This window comes from Phacochoerus africanus, chromosome 3, assembly GCF_016906955.1.
Source record: "Phacochoerus africanus isolate WHEZ1 chromosome 3, ROS_Pafr_v1, whole genome shotgun sequence".
Lineage (NCBI taxonomy): Eukaryota > Metazoa > Chordata > Mammalia > Artiodactyla > Suidae > Phacochoerus > Phacochoerus africanus.
Window position 1 is genome coordinate 150805833 of NC_062546.1, and position 26970 is coordinate 150832802.

Sequence of the window (26970 nt, forward strand, 5' to 3'; positions counted from 1 at the left end):
AACATAATACTCTGGAGCAGCTGGAAGCAGATACCTAGTTTCCCAATGGGGTAACATGGAAGAAAGGCCTGCTAACTAAAATCAAAGAGCCAAAGAATGAGGTGATCAGAGACAGAACTTTCAGCAAGACCTGCCCCAGAATATGTGTCCTTCAGTGGACCTGGAGACAGAGAAGGGAAGCACCAGGATAACATGACCCAAGGGCAGCAAGTAGCATACAGTGGCCCCAGTGCTGAACAGTGAGTGCATGGAGGAGACAACTGCAAGAAAGGGAACCTGGGAGAAAAAAGGAAGGGATAGGGAAAACAGGAGTGCAGACAAAGGGGAGTAAACTTATTGGGCTCTGCAGCCATGGCAATAAAGCACTGTGCAATGCATATTTTCCATCTGCCCTTCCAAAGCTAATATGCCGTGTTTTCCACCCTGCTCTGTGTCCCAAGAGACTGGTCTTTGTGGACCAGATCAGTGGAACTCTTGTCCTCAGGCTTCTGGTTGAGCTCAGTTAATGCTGGCCACCAGCAAAAGCCTGAACTTCGAGAAGAGAGGGAGGGCAGGGGTTTGCTTCTGTTTTCACCTTAGACTATCTTTGGTTTTACTCCAGTCTGGGGGTAACAATTTGGCTGTATCCTTCCTGGAAGACAGCAGCTTCCATTGGTTGTCCCCCTTCCTGCAGCTGCTTCTGGTACCTGCTGCCTTCAGGGTCTAGGGACAGTCATCGATTCTAGCTGTTGCTAGTTCCTGGCCCTTCACATCTCTCATGTATTCTCATAACCCTGCCCATACATTTGAAAGTATTCCCTTAATTAAACTCTCTTCAATTACCCGACTTGAGTATACTGTCTGCTCCCTGCCCAGACACCAAGTGATAGAGCTGGGTGAGATAATAATTGCACGAAGAGAAAATGCAGAGGGAGGGCATCACTCTCCTGAAGAAGGCAGAGGAGGAGAGAAAATAAGAGAGCAGAGCTGAAGCACCGCTCTGATGACCTTGGGTTACATGATGTTTATGGACTTCACGATAATATAGCTAGATTCATGATAATATGAACTATTTGTAATAATTTTCAATGGATTTTATGTAAAATATGGCAATATTATATTTTGTAGGATTCTGTTATTCTCAGAATGAGTTGACATTCACCTTAGCAAGGCTTAGGTTCAAGTCCCTTTTCACTACTTACTGTGCCAAATTACTTCATTTTTCTATGTCTCAATTTTCTGATCTGAAAAATGGGGGTCACAATACCTTCTTTGCAGGATCCTTAGGAGACAAAATGAACCCTGCTCTATGCATGCTTACAGTAAATTCCTAACAAATGACAGTTGTGTTTGTTATTCTTACACTTAAGCAATTCCTTTGCTACTACAACTTCCAGTTTTAGAAATCTAACAAGAATGTGGTTTATCCAAAGTGTTTAAATCTGCTGGACACAATCAGTTCCCTAAGGCTGAATTTAGAACTAGATAAAGATTATTCTGACCAACGTCACCTGCACTCACCTGCTGGCAGAGAAGCTGTGGTCAGGATCCAGCAATTAGCACCTCTGCCATATTTCCCTTTGGTGAAAAAATGAACTCTGAAGTATTTGTTTGTTCAGAAATATATTCCAAATCAGACTTGTGCTACATGCTGCACTTTAAATCCTTAAGTTATTAATCAATTGTTGGAATTGCTCTCGAAAATTCTGGAAGTTCCCATTGTGGCTCAGCAGAATAAGAAGCTGACATATTATTTGTGAGGATGGGGGTTTGATTCCTGGCCTTGCTCAGTGGGTTAAGAATCTGGCATCGCCCCAAGCTGCAGCTTAGGTTGCAGATGTGGCCTGCATCTGGCGCCGCTGTGCTCTGGCTGTGGCAGCTGCAGCTCCAATTTGACCTCTAGCCTGGGAACTTCCATATGCCACAGGTGTGGCTGTAAAAAAAAAAAAAAAAAAAAGACAGAAAGAAAAGAAAGTTCTAATAAACTAGCAATACAGAATTTTCAAACTCTAACTTGACTCAAAAATTCATTTTCACAATGTTGTTTTTCCTTTGTATCACATTTGCCATAGTGAACATTCTTGGGAAGTTTGCTCAAGATCTGCTCTACTGAAAAAGTGAAATAGCAGCCACAGTGAACATCTAAATCTTAGTTCTGTTCTCTTGTATGTTAAGCACTCTACAAGCTACAATATTTTGAACATTCCCATACCTCCATTCTTTTTTTTTTAATTGTTACTTCCCAATACATTTTTTTTATACGGTACAGCATGGTGACCCAGTTACACATACATGTATACACTCTATTTTCTCACATTATCATGCTCCATCATAAGTGACTAGACATAGTTCCCAGTGCTACACAGCAGGATCTCATTGCTAATCCATACCATATGATATCACTTATATCTGGAATTGAATATATGGCATAAGTGAACCTTTCCACAGAAAAGAAAATCATGGACTTGGAGAATAGACTTGTGGCATACCTTCATTCTTAATTCAATAAATATTTACAGAGTGCTATGCATTGACCTAGATTCTGGGAAATCTCTAGAAAATAATACACACAGACACTCTTACCCTAATGGAGCTTATGCTCTAAACATGAGGCTAATGTATTTTCCTCATCTTTCCTATATCTGTTTGCCAAAAGTAGTGAATTTTCAATGACTCTAGTGTTTCCAAATAAAATATAGGATGCCCAGTTAAATTTGAATTTCAGGTCAACAGCAAATTATTGTTTTTTCGAATGTCACAAATACCATACCTGACTAAAGGTGTTCCTTGGATACATTTATACAAAAAATTATTTTTGTTGATCTGAAATTCAAATTTAGCTGGGCATCCTGTCTTCTTATGCGCTAAGTATGGCAGCACCCAAGGGGTCAATGCTCTGCCCCCTTGCTGAGTGACTTTTGTGCATCTCTGTTTCTGGACCTAGGTTTGCTCACATATTAAATGAGGAAACTGGTCCAAGGGACATTTAAGGTCCCTTTCAACTCCCTGATTCCAATTCTTCCCTAAGCAAGAGTTTGTCATCACCCCTCTTCTCCATTCATTAACTTTACAAGTGGCTGTCCATCTCTGGCACCACCACAACATGCTCTTCTTTCCTCAGTACCCCCTTGGTAATAATCTTGATCTGACCTCCAGCCCCACATCAGCTGATGTTGGAGGTTTGCCAAATATATGTGTATACAGGCCGCAGTGAATCAAAGAAACTAGATGGCGCTTGAAGAATGATGCTAATCTAGGCTTGCAAAATATATAAGACTTTCCCAGACCCTGGGGGAAAGGGAGTGAGAAGGGAAATGTACATCATACGAGTGGCTGCTTGAAAGCAGGTTGCCAAATACTCCAGATGTCGTCGATGGAAAGCCATTGACATTCTTGTTCTCATGACCAGAACCCTAAGGGAGTTGGAGGAAAGGGCGTAATAGCCTTAAACATAAACAATATAATCTTTCTCTGGAGGGTTAATTATTTATAACATCTATGAATACAAAGGGTCTATGCATTGCATATCTGTAGCCTTGATCAGTAACATTGTAAATGACATATGCGATTCTGTACCTACAAGGAAGTAGAAAATAGCAAATAAAAATCATGACTTGGCTCAAAGGGTTGCTATTGCCTCTCAAAGGCGGTAGCCCCCTGACCCCCACTCTATTTCTTTGTCTCTTCTTTCTTAAATCTGCGGTACTGCTGACTTTGGGACCTGGGTTGACGAGCAGGTCTCGTCAGTTTGACTTGACTAAGAATTAATGCCAAATGCCCTACATGTGAGTAGCATTTTACACTTCACAAGGTATTTTCACATGCATTATAGCATTGTGATACATTCATTTCTCTCCTATATTTCATCCAAAAAGTTTTATTTAAGTTGTCTTTCATGCTGCCACTGGATAATCTTTCTTAACTACCTTGGCAAGCATTAGCAATCTTCTCTGAGGATTTCTCTCAATGCAAACAAGTCTGTTTTCATCTCTGAAGATTTTCCAAGGATCCTGTTTGTATCAGTCTTCCATTTTTAGGGCCTTTCCCTCTGCGTGCACTGGAGCTGCCTTTCTGCCCCTTCTATTCACAGGAGCAACTTCCTGCCTCCTCCCATGGCAGACCCTGTTCTTTCACCTTCCAATTCCAGTACCCTGGGGGAGCCACTGCAAGCCTGGACCACAGAGGCCCTGGCCACTCATCTCATGTGAGCTTGTTAATAAATATACTCCTTGACTCTAAGAGTACTAACCACAACTTGTCTTTTTAAGTTTGAGAAACATTGGTTTATAACGTATCTAGTCAGGCACAATTTTTCCATATTTTACCAGGTGATCCGAAGAGTATGATTAGACTAACCCAAGAGCAGTGGTCCCGAACCTTGTTTCTGCCCAGATCCACCCATGGGATGACACAAACTGCCATAAAGAAGAGATGCCCACCTCTGCAGTGATTCTTATCCTGCCCACCCCACATACTCCTTTTGCAATTCACTCTTCAGCATCAGTTAGGATGCTCGATGACTGCAGGTGGGTAGGGGTAGGGGAGTGGGGCCATCCCTTCCATGTCTTGATATCTATTACACTGTTCCTAAGTATACAAGCAATGGGAACATATGAGTTATGACCTTCCATTCTTAATGGCTGTCTGATATGACCAAATAAACTGACTTATTTTGAAAATGGAGAGAATAGTGCAATGATGAATTATTTCTGATATAGAGATGCTTAATGAATAATTTAAAAGCACTTTACAACTTCAAAGTCCTCAGAGCTTGATAACTAATAAAAACAATCCAGAGTTTCACTGGCATTTTTAAATTTTTTTACATCTGTGTTCTGTTCCATAGAGCTGTTCTTGGAACTGATAAACACGTACCATGACTCCAAGTACTTTTTATAAAATAATCACAGGTATGAAAGGATTGACAGAATCAACAAGGCAATAACTGCCTGTCTTAGCAGACATTTGGTTGTTATAGCTCCTTCAGCTTCAAGGGACAAAGCCAAACAAATGTAGAGACACCAGGTTTTTGTCTGACTATAATATTAGTTTTTGGGTAGTAAGATACCAAAAGGCAGAAAAAGAATTCTTTCATATGCTGAATCTCAAATAATGCAAGTTTATAGAATTAAAAATTAAAATATATGGCATTTTTCTTGTAAGAGCAATTTCAAAAAAAGTATCAGTGGCCCAAATGTATGAAGTCTAAAAATATCAATACAATGATTAGTAGATTCATTTACATTCAAATATAGAAGTTTACCGATTTTAGCACTACATTCAAGGATTAAAACACACAGAAATATCCAATTGTTAAGAGAGATGAATGAGAAAATATTTAAGGTCCTAATTCAGTATTATTATTGTTAAATTCTATACAAGGCTTTACTATGAATCACTGTGAACGCATAGCTAAGCTGATCTGATAACCAGCTCATAGCCATGCAGATTTTTTTTCAGGTCTAAAGTTCACTACTGTCAGGATAAATAAGTGGTATCCTTAGAGTGGGTAAAGAGATGACAAGTCCACTGCTGGACTCTAGAGAATGTGGAATAGCCCTCAGCTTAGCTTAGCTGCTGCGGTTAAAACCTTAAAAAAAAAAAAAAACAGATTTATATCACTGAAGTGGCTGTGCAAATATAAGTTACTGATTCCAATAAGGTATGAAAGTCACTTATAAAGTATGTATTTAAATTCTTTAAGAGAAAATACAAAAGTGCCCATGAATTGATATTTTAAAGTTAATAGACACCCTACTGAGCATGCTGGCATATAGCCACACTGTTTCCACAGCAGGTATTGAATAAAATATTTTAGGAACAGAAGAGAAATTGGACTTCAGGGTTTTTAAAGCACAGCCATTGTGGTCTTTTGAAAGAAGACATTTGTGAGCTTTGGCTTATCTTCTTATCCTTTGACTCATACCTTTTTTTTTAAATTTCTTTTTCCTATATTTCCTTAGGGCCCTATGACCCCTTTTTGTGAGGATAATTTGGGTTGGTTAATTGTGTTAGAGAATGATGCTACTGAGATCACAACTAGAGTGATGCTATTCTCAAAGGTCAGGGAGCTTTACTCTTAAAAGTCATTGACTGCACTTCTAACTATAGGGTGACCATATAATTTATCATCCAACTAAGGACATTTTGAGAGTGAAAGGAGGTGTGATTAATAGCTATGTTAGCTTACATCATATGCAAAAGCTAATGCAAAACAGATCAAATGCCTAAATGTAAGAGCTAAAACAAAAACAGAACAAAACAAAAAACTATTAAAAGAAAACATAGGAGTAAATCTTCATGATTCTGAATTTGGTCATCTACATTTAATCTCACCAGATTATCTGACCAACTCACTATCTACTGAAGGACTGGTGAGATATGACAACAAAAGCACAAGCTGTTTCATCTCAGCATACATATTGTGTATATAATACTTTAAATCCAATGGAATTCACCATCCACACAGTGGGTTTTGAAAGCTTAGAATGGCTTTTACTTTGAATTATAATATTCTCAGGGCTAGGACCATCTATAGTCCTAATCCAGCCTTATAAAGAAGGAAATGTGGACAGCCATAGTCAAAGAACAATATCCATGCTCAGTCTGAGCACAGGCAGGAGGGCCACAGCAAGGATTAGTGGGAACCAAATACCAAAGCAACATTCCCATCCTCCACTGTTACGGTCAGTATAAAAACCTGGTACTGTATCAACGACCCTTGTGGTGGGGGTACCCACAATTAACCGAGATTAAATGTGCCACTGTCTTGGAGTCAGATTTAATTTTGTTTACAAAAATAAACGTACATGCCATTTTTTTTTTCACAACTGATTTTGTGGGGTAAAAGTCATATTCACCTCACTACCTATGTCCATCTAACAATAGCTGTAAATTAAAGCTTTGGCTTCTCTATAGTCCAAGTGGAGATTAGAATGTAATCCAATTAAAACCTACCAGTGCTATGGTTTTCAGATGATGCTAATCACCAGAATGTGTGTGCTCTTTTCCTTTTTCAGTAAACTGAAACAGCATTTGAAAATGAATTGCACAGATGAACTGTGTAAGAAATGGAATCATTAAAAGGAACCTGTTAACTAGATGACCATTTACACATATGAAGAAAGTTAAGAAAGAAACATAATTATCAGGATACACAGCTATCTTTTAATAAATCAAGGCTAAGGCAATAGGTATGGTAGAAACTAAAGTGTTTATGTCATAAAAATTTTAAACTGGGTTTTAAAATAATCATCATATATATTAAAGATTTTTGAAGGTGATTATTGTTTACTCAACTTCGGCATCTCACAAAAGCAATTCAGAATCTGAGGGGACAGGGTAACTCATAGTAACATATAAATTCCAGAGTCTTTATTCAAATCAAATATCCATTTTTACATCAAGGGCAACTACTTCTTTATAAAATAATAGTGTAATATATTACCTAGAAATGAATGTTACATATTTATAACTCTGGCTGGTAAATCCCAGTCATACTATTATTATGCCATTAAACTGGAAATATATAGAGTTGAAAAGAAGAGTGATCATAATAAAAGCACTTTATTCTGCACATAATACCTGAAATTCAATCTAATACAACTTCCTCAAATACCAGAAGTTTAATGTTTATGGTCTTTATTGAATAAGCTTCTCTTTCTTTGACTAAAGTCAATAAAAAGTCATCCCTAAACTTTTCAGTGAAGCTAGAAACTGTTACACTAAATACAAGGTCATCAAGATAAAAATAAAATTCACTACGTTAAAGTTGACATATGTATTTTTACTTGTATATTCGTATTTGTTTTAGACTTATTTTAAAGAAAATAATACATAAATATGCTGGAAAGCTCATCAGTTTTTGAAGAGACAAATTTAAAAAACTTTAACATAAATATATATAAAATTTACCATTTTAACCATTCAAAAGTACAGTTTGGTGGCACTGAGTACCTTCAAATCTTGTAGAACCATCACTGCCATCCATCTCCAGAATTTTTTCATCTTCCCAAACTGAAACTCAGTATTCATTAAACTCCTGTTTCCTCCACCCCTTCATGAAAGAGAGAATTTTAAATAACATGCCATATGCCTCGGGAGCGGCCCAAGAAATAGCAACAACAACAACAACAACAACAAAGACAAAAGACAAAAAAAAAAGTGACGCTCCTTGTATTAAGATAATTTTTGTCATTAATTTTTAAATATATCATATTCAAATTATTAAAAAATTCATGCTAGTGCAAATCTACTGATGGTGTTACTACTGATTTGTAACACTATATGACTGTTTTGAATAATTTAATCAAAACAGAAAAAGACTAGTTTATTTTAAGTACTTTATTCCCATTTATGGCTATTAACGTGGTCACTTGAAAATCTGTGAGTAAAAGGCCGGCTTGCCTTATTTATTAAGAGTCATTTGGCCTCATTTACTGAAGAGTGATCCAGGTGCTAAGAAAATGCACTTGCAAAATTCAGGGAAATTTTATTTCTAAAGCACCATGGTCCAAGAAATTTTACGGCAGGTATTAAAACTGGATTTGCGTATTGCACATGATGTGCTTATCAAATAATGGGAATCTTTCCTGTAAGACACACATACACAAATGAGTCTCCCTAATTTATAGGTGACATCATGTAAACAAACACAAACATGTTCACATACAGAGAGCTCTCTCTGAGACAATTTCAATTAAATGTAGTTAGGACGAGTTAAGTCTGAAATTAGGCCAATGGGGCAAAATTAAGGGTTTGCTGAGTAAATAGAAAAAAATTTTCATTGTTTTTCTGCTTTGAGAGACTGAAAGCCTTGGTGTTATCTGCGATTTTGCTCTTTCTCTCATATCCGTATCTGGTCCATGAGAGAACCACGTTTAAGAGAAATACAAAGTTCAATCACGTACTGTCAACTCCTCACTGCCACCATCCTATCCAAACAATAACTTCTTGTCTCAATTATTGCAGTAGCTACCTAGCTGTTCACCTTCATCCTTTTTTCAACACAGTAGCCAGGAAGATTATGTTAAAACAAGTCATATTATAAGGTCACTTCCCCACTGCGCCCATCCCCACCCCCTGCCCTGGCCTCATGGATTATCATTCAGGGCAAATTCCAAAGTTCTGAGGGTGCCATCTGGTTTGCTATCCCCACTCTGACCTCATTTACTCTCCCTCTAGTTCTTCCTGACACAGGATCACTGGTCTCCTTGCTCTTCCTCCAACATATCTGGCACATTCCTGCCTCAGGGTCTTTGAGCTTGCTCTTTTCCCAGTCTAGAATGCCTTTCCCCTAGAAACAGCATGACTAACTCCCTCCCACCAAAACTAAAATATCAACAACCATCCCCAGCCCCTCAAACATACATATACCTCAAAAGCCCCTTCTCTGCTTTATTTTTCCTTCATACTTATCACTCTCCAAACATGGCATCATGTGATTTATTTACCTTATATAGTGTCTGTCTCCTCATTAGAATGTGATGAAGTCCAGGAGGTCCTGTTTACTATTTCCCAGCACTTATAACAATGACTGGCATATAGTAGAGGCTCAATCAGCTTTTGTGAAATGGAATGAACAGATGAATGAATGAATTTAAGATCAACAAAAAACATAAACTGTGACAAAGAAAAGAAACTACACATTAAAATACTTATTAAGAAATAGGAGAAAAAATATACAACCATGTGTGCAGTCACTTAGTCTTTCTGGCAAACAAACAAGTATTGAGTGCTTACATTAACTCTTCCTGGAACATAAAGCACACAGTGCCTCAAGGAGTTTATAGAACAGCTGGGAGGATGAACAAGTCAATACACATTGATACTACACTGTGATGGAGGCATTTTGGGGGCACCCAGGCAGGGCTGTATTGAGAAATCAGGATGGAGAGAAGCAGGCCTAAACAGATTACAAATGACCTCCTTTGTCATGCTAAATATTTTGATTTAATCCTCAAGGTCACAGGCTCCAGAGCCACTCAAGAATTTCAAGCACAAAATTATGTTTTATGAAAGCCATTCATATAAGGATGTTCAGTATATTGTTATACATAGTAACAAATAAATAGAAACTTATCCAACAACATATAACTGGATAATAAATCACGGTAAATCCATATAACAGAATTCTAAATCTACTAAAAAATGATTTAGATAAGAATTTGTTGATAGAGTCTCATGATACATTGTTAGAAAATAATGCATTTTAAGAAAACACAAATTATGTGGTCTCACTAAATTTTTAAAAATGTAATCTCTGTGTTGAGAAAGTCTGTGAAGACATTTAGGAAAATGTCAACAGTAGTTATCTCTGGGCTGTAGGATTTGAGATAATTTTACATTCTTTATTATGCCTTCTATGTTATCTGAATTAATATTACAGTGAGCTTCTATGGCTTTTTTACAAGAAAGAAATTGCTTTTTAGTATAAAATAAATGGAAATCATCCAACCAAAAAAGAAAGGAACAAAGGAGAAAAACTTTCCTCATAAAAGGCACATGCACCTGTATGTTCATTGTAGCACTATTCACTACAGTAAGACATGGAAACAACCTAAATGTCCATCGACAGATGAATGGATTAAAAAGATGTGGTATATATATATACAATGAAATACTACTCAGTGATTAAAAAAAGAACAAAATAATGCCATTTGCAGCGACATGGATGAACTGGAGACTCTCATACTAAGTGAAGTAAGTCAGAAAGAGAGAGACAAATGCCATATGATATCACTTACATCTGGGATCTAATATATGGCAAAAATGAACCTTTCTACAGAAAAGAAACTCATGGACTTGGAGAACAGACTTATGGCTGCCAAGGGGGAGGGGGAGAGGGAAGGAATGGGATGGAATCTGGGGTTAATAGATGCAAACTATTGCATTTGGAATGGATAAGCAATGAGATCCTGCTGTATAGCACAGGGAACTATATCTAGTCACTTGTGATGAAACATGATGGAGGATCATGTGAGAAAAAGAATGTTTATATGTATGCGTGACTGGGTCACTTTGCTGTACAGTAGAAAATTGGCAGAATGCTGTAAACCAACTATAACGGAAAAAATAAAAAGCATTAAAAAAATTTTTGGAGGGTGAATAAAGAAACAACTCTGGGGACTACACTGGAGGAGAGAGCCTACCAGACTGGATGGTGGCAAATCCAGGGGGAAGGTGAGGAAGGAATGGAAAGAAACACAGAAGGTAGAAGGAAGATGCCTGCCATGTTCTGGATTGAGCAGCTGTGTGCTTGGGGGAGTCCCTGACTAATGAGCAGTACTAGGGTCCAAAGGTACTCTGAGGAAGCCTGAGATTTCTTGTCCACCAGGGCCTATAGTCAATTTGTCAGAAGACTGGACATTAATGAATACCATGGCCTGCTTGCTCACCTGGCTGGGACATCTGCATGGAGCCATCACTCCAGGCATTACTGAATACAGTATTTTAAGAGAAACTTCCTGTTCCTCTCTGTCAACCAGATGACTTCTGGTGCCAATTCTTTAAAAAATCTTATGGCCACCAACACTTATTCACCCTCCAAAGGTAAGCACTTCCTGCCATCTCTTCTTTCCTTCACTCATTCCTGTACTACAGTGTTCCCCTGCTTCTCTGACCTAAATCTATAAAGTTTATTTACCTTACTCAAAGTTGTTCTATCATTCTATCTTTCATTCCAGAATTCTCAAATATTCCATAGTTTAAAAAGGCAAGGAGGAAGGGAGGGAGGTAGGAAAATGAAGGGGAGGAGGGAGGGAAGGGAAGGGAGGGAGAGAAAGAGAGGGCAGGGGGAGGAGAAGAGGCGAGGGAGGGAAGGAAGGAAAGGATGGAAAGAAGGAAGGAAGGACAGGGGGGAGGAGAGAGCAAGGAAAGGAGAAAGGGAGAAGAATGAAGGGAGGAAGAAAGAAACTCCCTCCTAACCCTCAAAATTTGTCTTAAAGGCTTCCTCCAACTTTTGTCTCCAAATGAAACTGAGCCTTCTTCTGAAGACATCGCTCCCTGGACCACTCTCAGTGGTCATGCTTATCCTCTCAAGGTTCAGAATGGGCCACCATCCTATATGATCTTCAACTCCACTTTCAGACTGTTATTTCCTATTCTTTCTTTAAAGTTCATATGAACAGGTGGTATTTCCTCTGTCCCTCCTTGTTTCTGGCTTCTAAAGCCTTACCAAATGTTTCTTTGTTTCCAAGATTTTGGTGTCTGGCTCACCATCTTTCTCTCCATTCCCACACCTGTCATCTTCTATGATTTCAACATCCATATGGACAAAACATTTGACATTCTCAGATCCTTTATTTGAGGAAAAAGTTGAGGAACTTCAGAGACCCAGCTTCACTTCACATATTCACTCCCCCAAGCTCACCCTGAGCCTTGACAACCCCTGGAAATGGTCACTCTCCCCTCTTTTACCTAATCTTCCCAACCTCTCTTCCCTTTGACACTTTGTCTGGTCTTCAACCCCACTGAGAGGAATGAAGGAAGTAGACTAGACCAGGGTTTAGCAAACTTCGTCCATAAGGAGCCAGAGAGTAAATATTGTAAGCTTTGCCAACCTACTGTCACAACTACTCACTGATGCCATTGTCACAGCCACAGAGGGAAGACAGGAAGGAGTCCGTGTTCTAATAAAGGTTTGAGCACAAAAATAAGCAGTGGGCTGGGTGTGGCCCATAGGCCACAGTTTTCTGAAACAGACTATCATTCTATTCCTTTCTCTTTCCCTTTCCTTCCTATCTGTTTGTTGGTCCTTAATCCTCCATTTATTTCCAATTCCACCATTCTTTCATCAACATTGATACCTCCATTGATAAACTGTCTTTAGTCATCTTGCACAGAAAAACTCAAATCTTAGCTCAATCCAACTATCTACATTCTGTACGCCTGAGGTGCTAAATGCTAATGGAGAAAATCATTCTTTCTCCTACTGATATTTAACAGAATAGTTCCAAGTCTTTGATCCTCAACTTTCAACAATTCCTAGTAAATTTTACATTTCCTTAATCAGTTTTCTCTTCTATTTTCTCCAGTAAAAATGTCAAACCTTTTCCACTTTCAAGAAATCTTCCCTACTTGCATCCTAGTTCCCAGCATATATCATTTTTTTTAACTTCATAAAGAAAACAAAATGTGTCAAAAGAAAATCTAGACATTTTGCTCTCCCACCTACAAACGGAAAATTATCCAAACCTAGATTTCCTCCCCTCCTGTCTTACTGGAAGATGTTTGTTTCCTTCTACCCCCATCCTATCTCCCTTCCATGTATCTGTTTTCTTCCTTGTCTGTTCTGGCTTCTTTCCACCAGCATTTTAATGTGCTCATATTTCTCAGAAAAGATCTTGATGTGTGGGTATGTTTAAATATTATGCATATAATTCAAACCAAAATTTCATGAAACAGTACTTATCCTTACTACATGTGATGTATTTTAATATCATCTATTCTAAGGTATTTTGTTTTTTCTGTATACTTGCAAAGACCAGCTCAATTGATTTTACATTCAATTAATGGGACTTTCTGGGGGGGGGGACTTGCATATGTGAAAAAGCAGACTTCTAATAAAAATTAACATTGCACATTCCTTACAGTAGCAAAAATGAGAAAAACCTAAATGCTCAACACAAGAATAAACATTGTTATATGCTCTTCATATGAAATACTACACCGCAAATAATAACGGTTGTTACATGTATCAAACGTGGTTACATCTCAAAGATAGAATACTGGTTGATTAAAAACAATTTACAGAAGTGAAACTATAATATTTTTTTAATTCCTCCCAAAGTCTCCCCCTCCAAAGACTATCACATCAGGAACAAGGACTTCAACAATAGGAATTTTGAGGGGACACAGTCAGGCTAAAACATTCTGCCTTGGCCCACCCTTTAAACACATGTACTTCTTACATGTAAAATACAGTTATTCCTTCCAATAGAACTGAAAGTCCTAACAAGTTCTGGTATCAATACTGAAGTCTAAAGCCCAAAATCTCACTCATTAAATTAAGTATGGATGAGAATGCAAGTATGATTCGCTCCACCGCAAATTTCCTCTCCAGCTATGAAACTGTGAAGCCAGACAAGTAATATTCTTCCAAAATACAATGAGGGAACAGGCTTACCATAGATATTCCCATTCCAAGAGGGATAAATAGGAAAGAAAGCAGTGGTGATGGGTCCCAAGGAAGTCCAAAATCTAGCAAGGTATATACTATTTAAAGGCTCAAGAATAATCCTCTTTGGTTTGATGCTCTTCCTTTTCGATTTACTGGGGCAGTAGTTCTGACTTCACCACCCCACCCATGGCTTCCCAGAGCTCTGACTGGTGGGCTCTTCCAAGTGGTCTCTGACTGGCCTATTGTAATTGAGGTGATGGCTTCCCCTTTGAAACTGTGGAGGGGAGCTCTCATGACCTTCAAATTGCCATTGGGGTCATTCTTCCTTTGTCTTGAAGAATAGTGCATGTTCACAGCCAAAGTGTTCTCTGGTTTGGTCCTATAGGATCTAAGAAGTTCAACAGCCTGCAGTGATTTTGCTGGTATAACTGACTTTCTACTCCTGGTCTCTGCTGAAATGACTGGTTAGGCTCATGTTTCATACCACACTAATAATCCTTATCAAAGAGTTACTCAATCACACCCCTGATGGTCTTTTCCAAACACACTTTATCATTTATCAATTCAGGCTAAGAATTTTCCAAATCTTTAAGTCCTGGTTCCTTTTTGTTTAACAATTTCTTCTTCAATACATTTCTCTTTTTTCCCCAGCAGTCAGGAGGAATCAAGTTGCTCTTTCAACGCTTCTCTGAGAAATCTTCTAAGCTAAACATCAATTCATTACTTGCAAGTTCTCCTTCTTCAAAACACTAGAATACTAAAAGAATTAAGACAAGTTCTTTGCCACTTTATAACAAGTATCACCTTTTCTCCATTGTCCAAAAACATGCTCCTGCTTCTATCTGAGATTTCATCAGACGATCAAGTCAGACTTTATCATCAATATTTCTACCAACATTCTGTTCATGATTATTTATGTATTTCCTAAGAAGATAAGAGGCTTTGTCTCCAGCTCTCCTTTCTTTCTGAGCTCTTACCAGAATCACCTTTTGCAGTCCCTTCTGGGTGACCTCTGCTTTTTCTAGCACATACCTGAAAACTCTTCTAGCATCTGTCCATTACCCAGTTTCAAAGCTGTTTCCACATGTTTTGGTATTTGTTACAGCAGCACCTCACTTCTTGGTCTCAGACAACTCTACATATCATACCACAGACTGCGTGGTGTAAACAACAAACATTTATTTCTCACGGTTCTGGAGACTGGGACATCCAAGATCAAGGTGCTGGCAGATTCAGTTCTTGGCGAGGGTCCCCTTCCTGGTTCGCAGCTGGCCGCCACCTTGCTGTGTAGTGACCTCTTCTTTGCATGTGCATCAAGAGAGTACTCTGATTTCTCTTAGTCTCTTAAATGGGCACTAATTCCATCACAGAGGTTCCATCTTCATAATCTCATCTAAATACCTTGCCAAGGCTCTGCCTTCTAGTCCATCACATTGTGGGGTTAGAGCTTCAACATAAATTTGGGGGGGCTTGGGGACAACAAATATTCAATTCATAAAAAACATCATTTATAAAACTTGACAACATGCAAAACAAAACTAGATATAGACACATGTATATCTCAAGTATAAAAGTATACATAAAAATAACAAATGACAAATTCAAGATAGTATCTTCCCATAGGGAGAGGTCTATAAAGGGACCTGTAATGTTTTATTTCTTGAATATATGAAGCAATATGGCAAGCATTAAGATACTAAGAAGGCCTGTGTGTTGGGTAGATGGGAGTTGTTATATTATTCTGTATTATTTGAAACAGTTAAAATATTTCATGAAAAATATGCCAAGGATACTAGGAGACACACATATTAAATACTTAGCAAATGTTCATGTTCTTCAAGGTTAACTCCCATGACTCCTTATTTTTCCACTCTACATCTTCTCCCCAGGAGATCCTCACCCAGGGTTTAATTCATAATCTATGTGCAGATGACTAAAGTTTATATCACCAGTCCAGATATCTTCTCTGAGCTCTAGATCCATTGCTAAGTAATCTCTCCACTTGAAAGTTTAAAAAACACTTCAGCTTCAAAGTGCCAAAACAAAACACATGATGTTTTCTTCAACCTGCTAGTCCTCCAGTGTCTTTATAGTGATTAGCTCTATATCTAAAATATATATTAAAAAAAAAAAAAAGAAATCGGAGTTCCTGTCATGGCGCAGCGGAAACAAATCCAACTAGGAACCATGAGGTCGCAGGTTTGATCCTTGGCCTCGCTCAGTGGGTTAAGGATCTGGCGGTGCCATGAGCTGTGGTGTAGGTCACAGACATGACTTGGATCTGGCATTGCTGTGGCTCTGGCACAGGCTGGCAGCTATAGCTCTGATTAGACTCCTAGCCTGGGAACTTCCATATGTCATGGGTGCGGCCCTAAAAGGACAAAATACAAAAAAAATTTAAAAATAAATAAAATATATATTTCATTTTTATTATAAAATAATAATATATAATACATATTTCATTTTTAATTATAAAATAATATATATATATTTCTTTGTTTTTTCTTTCATCTAGGCCATCACTATACAAAGTGAGATCTCTGGACAAGAAGCATCAACATCACTGAGAGTTTATCAGAAATGCACTCCTAGGTCCCACCCCAAATGTAATGAATTAGAGATGGCATTTTAACAAGATCCCCTGGGTGGTTTATAGGAACACTGAAGTTTGGGAAACACTGTATTCCTGATGGTCTCCTTATAGACTCTCTGGCCCTCCTTCTAATCCATTGCATCCTCAGAAGTGGAAAACAGGATGACTGGGTTGAAAGAAATGGAAGTAGCTCCTTAACTACATCTACTCTTCAACAGCATTTCTAATTGCTGCCCCTTTTTCTCTTAGCTCTGGAAACAGCAGGCTTCTTTGAGTTCTTCAAATGCATCTTCACATTTGCTGCCTTTGCTTGAAATGCTCATTTCCTTCTTCAACCAGTTGACTCCTGACTCCTATTTAATCTTAAATCTCAGCTAATGTCCTCTTTGATAACTGCCCTCTACTCCCAATCAGAACCATTCTCCTTGCTATTTACTCTCATTTTTTCCTTAAGTGATTGTTCCACAGTGAAATGTATGTATTTATGTGATTATTTAATTTATACTGACCTTACACATTTCACTGTAAGCTCTATAAGCACAGGCTCCATATCTGCTTTACTTACCATATATCTCCAGGGCCTAACCCAGAGAGCTTGACACAGAATAGGTACCCAATAAATATAAATTACCACCTGACTGAATAAATGAATATTATAAAAGGAATGCCTCCATTTGGATAAGAGAAGGGTCTAAATGATTTCAAAGGTTACTAAAAGGCTTGGTTGTGTGTCTCTGGTTCTTATTTGATTCCTAAATTTCTATCTTGGTCACTCACAGTATAAGAAACTTTTAAAATTCTAGTCCCTCCTACCTGCCCTAGGTTTTTCTTCACAATCTAGCCTCCAGAATAGACATCATAAAATAATATTTCTTGGAGTTCTCATTGTGGTGCAGCAGAAACAAATTCAACTAAGAACCATGAGGTTGCGGGTTCAATCCTTGGCTTTGCTCAGTGGGTTAAGGATCCGGCGTTGCCGTGAGCTGTGGTGTAGATCGCAGACATGGCTCAGATCTGGTGTTGCTGTGGCTGTGGTGTAGGCTGGCAGCTATAGCTCCGATTAGACCCCTAGCCTGAGAACCTCCATATGCCACAGGTGCAGCCCTAAAAAGACAAAAGACAAAAATAAGAAAGAAAGAAAGAAAGAAAGAAAGAAAGAAAGAAAGAAAGAAAGAAAGAAAGAAAGAAAGAAAGAAAGAAAGAATAAAATAATATTCCTTGATAAATATTTGTCATGCCAGTAAAGGTTTTAAGGAACAGGAATAGAGTGATAAACACATAAATATGGAAAGTCAAGCAAAATGGCAAGTCAGTTTACTCTGCCTTGCATGGAGCCATGGCTAGTCAAACAAACCACTGAAGATTAAATTTAGAAAGTCTATGGCAAAGAAGGAGGGGCTGGAGGGACCAGGAAGTAAGTAGGGGACTGAAATAATAACAATAATAGGTAACAATGATCATAATTAATATTTATTGAGCTCCTCTGCTGATTGCGTTTCTTTGGTAATGTTATCTCGATTAATTCCATGACAACTTCATATAGTAAGAACTATTTTACATTTGGCATACATAAAAAGTATTCCAATTTTACATAGAAGGAAACTTAGGCAAGAGCTTTTATATGACTCACTCTTGGATATCCAGTGAGTAGATGACGGATCTGGGATTTGAACCCAATAGCCTCCTTTATTTTCAACCATGCAATAAAGCCTCTTCAACAAAGGAGATAAGCAGGCAGAGATGGTTTAGGGCAAGCATTGTGGTATACAAGGAAAGACTGTGAAGGTCAATATCTGTGGCTGTTAAAAGGTTAGGGTCATAGGCAGGAGTTTCACTCCAGGAAGACTGAAGTATAGAACAATATTCATGGTCCCCACAATCCTTAAAGCTTTTTGCTCTCAGGAAAAGTAGAACCCTGGAAGTAGAAATGGTGTAATGCTGACAGTTTTCTTCATCTCTGACATCCGCTATCATGTTCCTGCTTATCCTAACTGCCCCAAACTATGCACATCCAAGCCATCACTCATCACTGCTGATGAAATGAACACTACACACATGCAAACCACTGAGACAAATAACCTCACTCAGAAGAATAAGAATCACTTTCATGTGATAACACCTCATGCCAAATCATTACACTTCTTTCGTGCCGACTCCCTCCACCAAACCGGCCAAGTCCCACCACTGTAGTTGATAACTTCCAAATTCACATCTCACTTTTAACCACTGTTAACCCCAGAATCCCTATACCGCCTCTGATATCCAGATCTATTCTTCCAGGTTTAGTCTTCTTTGATTTAATTACTTAATTCTAAGATACCATACACAGAGGAAACAACCAAAAACCTATGGATTTGTTCACAAGCATAAGATTTAGAAAAGTGTTTGCATGAGGACTGTGGATGGCTCTAGACAGAGGGAATTTCTAAGAAGACAATGAGACCAAAAGCACATTTATAGCTGGTTCTTTGAGTTAAGAATGCACTCTAATGTATTCTCTGTACCTAAAAGTTTTAAAAGAATGTAATTCAGAGTTTACTACAGCTTCATATCATGAAAATCTAGAACGCATAAGCAAAATCTCTTCCCACTGCATGATAAAGTACTAAACAGATATTGATATATGCAAAATCCCCTTTTAATTTATGATGGGTAAATAATGAGTTACATATTATTACTTTTATTTTATTCTTGACTTCACTAAAAATGTTGGAGTGGTATACACATTTAAATAATTTATGCCCATATTTTGTCAGCTTTCATGCTTTATGCTATAAGACGGAATACAAGGCCTAAGAACCATGTCAGAAATTTTGTCTAACATCCCATCAATCCTAATAAACACATGATTTTGCTAAGTTCTATGGGTTATGTTTATGAATACATGCTTATTTTCTTGTTTTTCAGGGGTTATATTTTGAGAGATCAGTCACTACTTAATTTTTACAGAAGTAATCTAAAAAACTGTACCAGTCAATATTCTAGTGACAATACATCAAGAGAGAAGATAGGCCTTGTGAAAGTATCATTTTGGTTTAAATAATGGGCTTAATAATTGAGTAGGTCATATTTTTCCATTTGCAAAATCTCAGTTATGAAGAAATATGTCTTCAATAAGTCTCACATGCTTATGAAATTATGAGTAATTCTTGATCTTTTTTCCATTGTCAGAGTTCTATTGCAAGATAATCCAAAGAAGTTTCCATATTTTGTTAAGAAAATACTTTAGGAACATTAAAAATTCTTGGGTTAGATTATGTTCACTACATCAAAATATTACATACAAATTATGTATCTGATTCACATAAAAAATATATAGCAAGTGGGTCCCCTGGTGGTCTAGTGATTAAGGACTTGGCGTTGTCGCTACTATGGCTGAGGTCACTGGTGTGACATGGTTCAATCCCTGCCCTTGGAACTTTCATGTTGTGAATGTGGCCAAAAAAAAAAAAAAATGTGTAGCAACTCATATATTGCAAAGATCTCTTCCACATGCTCTTCTAGAAACTTCCCATTCTCTCATCAAAAGATAGAGTCTAATTCTCTTCCTTTTGATTTTGGGAAAGTTTGTGACTTGCATTTACTAATGTGGTTGTGGTGACATAGAATGGCTTTCCAAGGCTAGGTCATAAAAAATGAGGCAGTGAGATAGAAGCTGAAATACTTATACTTGGCCTGTGAAGCCACCATGTAAACAGTGAGATTCCCCTGACTGCCATGCAGTGCAGAAGCACAAACAAGCCCTCATGTGGAGGATCTGAGACTAACACTGACAGACACAGAGAGATGCTTATTAGCCACTTTCTAGTTGTTCCAGCTCCAGCTAACTGCAACCATATAAAATTCCACAAGCCCAAACTGCACAGATAGGCTTTTCCTGAATTACTGACCCATAGGAACTATGAAATATAACTAAAATGACTATTGTACACTGAGCTACTAAATTTTGGGGTGATTCATTATGCAGCAATAGTAATAGGTAAAACTGTCTAAAAATTTTAGGCTCTCAAAATTAATATTTAAAAAATAGACTAAAATCAGGAATGTTTATATAAAATAAGGAGATTATTTCCAAGTAGCCTTTTACACGTTTTCTCAAAGCAAGAAAATTTCCATTTTTGTCTTCCATGAAAGTGAATGGAGTTAAAGAAATATTTACAAAGTTTAAAGCTTAAACTTTGGATGGGATAACTACTAATTTTCCTTAAATGTTATCCTTTGCCTAAGAACATCACTTCTATCTTGTTCTGCCAAGATAAGGAAATTGGTTGGGAGTGGGGGTTTACTGAGAGAGTGAGAGAAAGAGAGAAAGAGAAAATGAATAGAGAAATGGCATAATTGACATAAATTTGAAGGGAATTGCATTATTTACCATGATATGAAAAGGTTGTCTGCTTTAACTTTCACTTAATCATTTCCTAATTCTCATTATGATTACAAAAATTATGAGGGGGAAAGGGAAGAACAAGGGTCATTACATATCTGCTATGTTTTTTAATGCTTTATAGTTTCAGATCACACCCTCTGTGGAGGAGTGTTAAAGATATGGTTTGGATCCAAGTTTCAAAGAGATGAAAACTATACAAAATTGGAGAGTCTCTTTAACAAAAGAAATATAAAGTCACGAATATAAAATTCATCTATAGAAGTTTGTATTTATCGAGACTGAGAAAAACATTACAAAAAAACCCCAAATTTTTAAAAGTTGACAAATTTCCCCAACATCACAACATCCAGGAAAAATATATTTATATTGATTAACCACCTGACACACATCTAAACTACGTTTTTGAGCTGTATTTATATACTGATTACTTCAAGTGACAACAATTATAAAATATTTTCTATAGATAAAAATATATCTTTAACATAATTGCAATGATCTTTTGTCATTAATAGTTTATAAGTTGCATGTCATGTTTAAGATTATACATGCTGCCTGGTTGAATATATACATATATGCATAGTACATGCATATCTAGTAAGAATCAAATTCTTAAAATTCTTTACTTCAAATGACTATAAGACTTTTCTACCAACCAGATACCAGCTTTTTACATTTAAAACTTTCTTTCCCTTCTATTTTACATATAATTTACTGCTATAAGATACAGTCATACTATAATATTGCTCCACAGAGTGATTTGGCCCAATACGCAATATAGACTATTTCTAAACATCGTTGTTACACCAGGATAGCCAGTAATAATTTAGCTATGCAAGGAATGACTAAGAACCACTCTGATATATTTCCCTAATCTGAAAGTAAAGTATCCCCATCTCAACTTCTCATCTAGATCCTGAACATGCTATCCCAGTGACACCTGTCATAAGGGAAAAATGTGATGGAGGGAAAAAGGAGATGAAGGAGATAGTGTCCTTAAGTGATTGTGGTTAAAATACCCACAAAGTATATGCTCACATCAACATATTGAACGACTGTCCCAAAGTACTGGAAGGGGCCCTTGCATATAAAAGGCTCTGATTTCACTGCATTCATAGTAAATCTACCTTACCTATGACCCAATATATTTTTTCCATCTGCATCGTTGTGTCTTAAGGTCATTTAGGGGAGAAGCTCCCCATTCCAGGTCAAGTCAAGAGTGCTGCCACTGATGCCTGTCTATCCCTACAGACAGGGTGATCTTATCCATGTTGGCTGCTCAGATTTACCTATCCTCAGACCTATGTAACCCACTAAAGGCCAGTGAGAATTTCCTATGATTGATGTATGGCTGTTTAGAGGGAGAAATCTTTCCAAAAGGGATGCTAAACAGAAAAGGGGTCTGGGCCTGTTGTTGACCAGCTTCTTCTTATATGAAAAGACATTGTTTGAGAATAAAGCCAGCATTTAAAAGCATTACTGGGAGATGGAAACTAAAAAAATTATTTGAGCCTCTAGAGCCATATGTGCACCCTGCCTAACTTCTCCCTGTTGTTATAGATACTAAATCCACTTCTATTTGACTGAGTTGAATTCCAAGCACTTACAACCCAAACAGACTGAAATAACATATCCTTTCTTTTGCTACACTAGAGTGTTTTGCACCAGTTTTTATGTAGCAACTATACCCAAATGTAAAAATAAATTCATAAACATCTCCATCATTTTGAGATTTCTCAGATCTAACAATATAACCAACATGAAAATACCGTGCACAGAGGAGAAGGAGAAAAGTTAATCACACAGATAAAAACTAGCAATTGTGTTAAATTAATAAGCTTCAAATAAGACCCCCCAAAAAGGATAATTTATGCCACAGTAGGTCTGGTAGACTTAAAATACAAATCTTCTAACTTCCAGTAATTTTCTAGGGTATCTGTATCTAATCCAACAAAAAGTGACATAAAAATATAATTATTTTTAAATGCATGATACCAGTACCACACAAAAGACCAAAGGAAAATAGTTGGAAACCCCCCAAATAGAATCAATCATGTAAAACTATATAATAGAGAAGGCAGTTAAGATCAATGAGACAGCCAAATTACTTGAACATGATGCTGGGGTGATAAAGGAAAAAGCCAAAGTAAAATTAAATTCCATGTGATTTAAAGTTTTAAACATAAAAAATAATAATACTGGAAAATGTAACATCAGAGACAGAATTCCATAAATGAAAAGATTGATATGTTTTACATGATATTGAAAAATGAAAACACAGATTGAAAATGAAAATACATAAGACAGAAATACAAAATTAGATTTCGAATGACAAGCTGGAAAATTATATTTTAAATATGTCTGAAGAATAATAGTAATATATAAAGAACTCTGGCAAATCAATAAGGAAAAAAAAGTCCTCTGGTACAGATGTAGATAAAGAGGCTGAGATCACCCCTTCAAAATTCAAGAAGACATATGATATGCATCAAAGTGTTGATAACAGCTAAATCTGAATAGTAGAATTACAGATAATTTTTATTTACTATTTTATATTTTTCCAGATGGAGCATGTGTTCCTTCTGCAATTAGAAAAAGCAAACAATGATTCTGTAATCTAAGGTGTTTTGATAAACCTTAGAGAAAAAATAACCTGTGGAAAACTTACGCTAGAGGGTGTAGCCCAATCCTAGGCTGTCACTTTCCATAAAACCTTAGGGATTAGTTTCTTGTTTCTGGCTCATATTATGCTTTAGAAACAAAGCTAATCAAACATAAAAACCTTCACAATATATTTCATTAAATTAAGTCCTTTCTCTGTAGTGTCACGGGCTCTAGTAGAGACCATTATCTTAGAATTCCACATTAGGTTGAGATAAATCACCAGGGTCTCCCCCTCTGATGGTTGGTCAGTGCTTCAAGAGCTCCTATTTAACTTCTGTAGGCCCAGGCCTCAGCTCAGTGCCCAATCACACAAGTCCTCCATAGCTACTAGTTCAACAGGACTGATCTAGGCCTCACTGATTACAAAACCTGACCCAGCAAAAGATGGTGAAACAGTCAGTTAATTCCTTTGTAGTCCCTTACATGGTCTAGTATTTTCATGAAAGCTCATTTACTAATTTACTTCAAGTCGCTTACATTTCCCTATAAACTTTCAAATGGTTCACATACACCACAAAAGAAACAAGAATCTGTGAGGTTTTAGTCATTTAATGTATGTAAACACACGGTGTTTCTGAAAAAAAAAAAAATTAAATACTTTCTCAGATACTTAATGTGGCCAAGACTAATTCAGACTAAGGGAATGTCCAAGTGAAACCAGTACTACCAAATCTTTTGTATTAAATTATAAACTTTCACAAATATTTAGAATTTCTAGTTAACATACTTTTTCCAAAAGGAAGTTTACTGAATATATTTTTAAATGTCTATTTTTTTCATTAGTTGATACTATTTCCATAAATATATCAAAATCCTTGAAAGCAACTTTTTATTACAGAAATGAATATTGTCATCTGAAGGCTTATTTTTGCTATTAAATTACTTGGTAAATTGGTTTCTTGATAGGTAGCCTAATGTTTATGCTATGCCAAGCTAGTGACATTCATAATTTCTTAATTAGTAAAAGCTGAATTAATGAGACTTAATTATTCTAGCAATATTTTAAATAGAATTTGATATGAAGTATAAGCATTTCTAAAGAACAATCTTTACTCAAAGGGTACTGTTATTTAATGCAGAATGAATTTACCTAAAATTTTATTAATCCACAGCATGTTACCTCTAAAATAATGAGAATTTTAGCTTCACTTGTTTTGAATAGGTCTTTAAAGTGTTTTCCTCACTTTATGATCAAAAGATAAATCTGTATTTTTTCATTATAGAACAATTCTAACATCTGTACTTTGGCCTATATTTAAATGTACTTTTACATTTCATTACACGCTAAATCATCAAAATAAACACTGAAAATTATGAATGCCTGGCTTTTAAATAACTGCTTTGGTATAATATTTCTTTATAAATCACTGTTTTCACTTTCAAGGTAATCAATCATAGAATCATACAATAATAGAACTGGGAGGTGATGTAGGAAGGTTACCAATTTACTTACAGCTTGCAACTCAATGTCTTTTAAAAATGCAGTTTTTTATTTTTTTAATTTTTAATTTTTTTTTTACTTACATAATATTCTTCAGGAAGCCTCCTCACTAACCAGTTTATGATGACCTTCCAGGAACTCCTGCACAGCTCTCACTCCTAACCACACCATGCTACCACTTCCACTTTCTTGGGCTCCTATATGTTGCCTGTATTCAGCCAGGTCCAGTGGGTCTCCTCTTTCTTCAACCATCCATAATCTGACCCCAAGTTTCAAAGAGAATCAAAGATAAAGGCCTCTTGTTTTTGCTTTTCCACTTACATATTTAACACTACTACTTCCATTCAATGAGTCAATCAAGATGAGAAATGGACAACCATTACATTTATAAATCTCTTACCGCTTCTAACTTTGCCTGTCTCTTCTAGCCCTCACTGCACCCAAATAATAGAGGCAATCTTTCCTCCTCACTTTTTAATTACATATTCATTATAAATATATCACATTCTTCTCCTTGAGGTGGTATGTTGTACTGCCTTTTCCCCAGAGGTCATAATGGCAGATGAAACACAAGGAAATACTAGTTTACTGATATCTGAGCTTCAAGAATAAGGGATGAGATAAGCTACTGATAAATATGTGGGCTGCAAAGCCAACTCTGTGTGGCCAGTTTGAGTTCAGTCTGATATCCACACTTACAGGACATAAAAGGTTTTAATATCACCAGGCTTACTTTAGAAAGATACTGCAGAGGAAATCAGCATGTCCACATGATAGCATCTAATACATCTTCAGTAGTTTTTACAGCAGTCCAAACATGGCTTTCTAGATCCCATTAAGATTATGCTCAACTACACTGTTGGTGGGATTGTAAATTGATGCAACCACTGTGGAAAACAGTATGGAGATTCCTCAGAAAACTAAAAATAGAACTACCATTTGATCCAGCAATCCCACTTCTGGGCATCTATCCAGAGAAAAACACGACTCACACAGACACATGTACTCCAATGTTCATTGCAGCACTATTTGCAAAAGCCAAGACATGGAAACAACCTGAATGTCCAATGACAGAGGAGTGGATCAAGAAGATGTGGTACATATACACAATGGAATATTACTCAGCCATTAAAAGGAATGAAATACCAGCATTTTTAGCAACATGGATGGATCTAGAAATTATCATGCTAAGTGAAGTCAGCCATACAATGAGACACCAACATCAAATGCTTTCACTGACATGTGGAATCTGAAAAAAGGACAGACTGAACTTCTTTGAGGAACAGATGCTGACTCACAGACATTGAAAAACTTATGGTCTCTGGAGGAGATAGTTTGGGGGGTGGGGGGATGTGCTTGGGTTATGGGATGGAAATCCTGTGAAATTGGATTGTTATGATCATTATACAAGTACAGATGTGATAAATTCATTTGAGTAATAAAAAAATAAAAAGATTATGCTCAACTCAGCTGTAAGAAAGGAGATCCCACAAGTGAACGCAAGCTACCTTGACATAAGGAAGTTTCATACCTGAAGGAAACCACATCTTATAATTGCATTGTGTGTATATTTTCCAAGTCCCTACAAGATATACACTCTATTATGAAGAGACCATCTAGAGAAACAGAGGCTATTTTATCCAAAAGATTTTCATATGCTTCTGATCACATAGGCCTGTGGGTTTGCATACCAACTAACAATCTTCTTAGTCCCAATAAGGAGTTGTCCTCACCATAACAATATGAACATAGCTGCATTCCACATTTATCTTAACTATGTTCCTGAGGAA

At 37.0% G+C, this 26970-nt stretch overlaps 1 protein-coding gene across 5 annotated transcripts in view; it reads right to left on the bottom strand.

The window, feature by feature from the left end:
- The window catches only part of ZNF385B (zinc finger protein 385B), a 327173-nt gene that overhangs the window by 247359 nt on the left and 52844 nt on the right, over positions 1-26970 (bottom strand). The gene's annotated exons all lie outside the window — the stretch shown is intronic.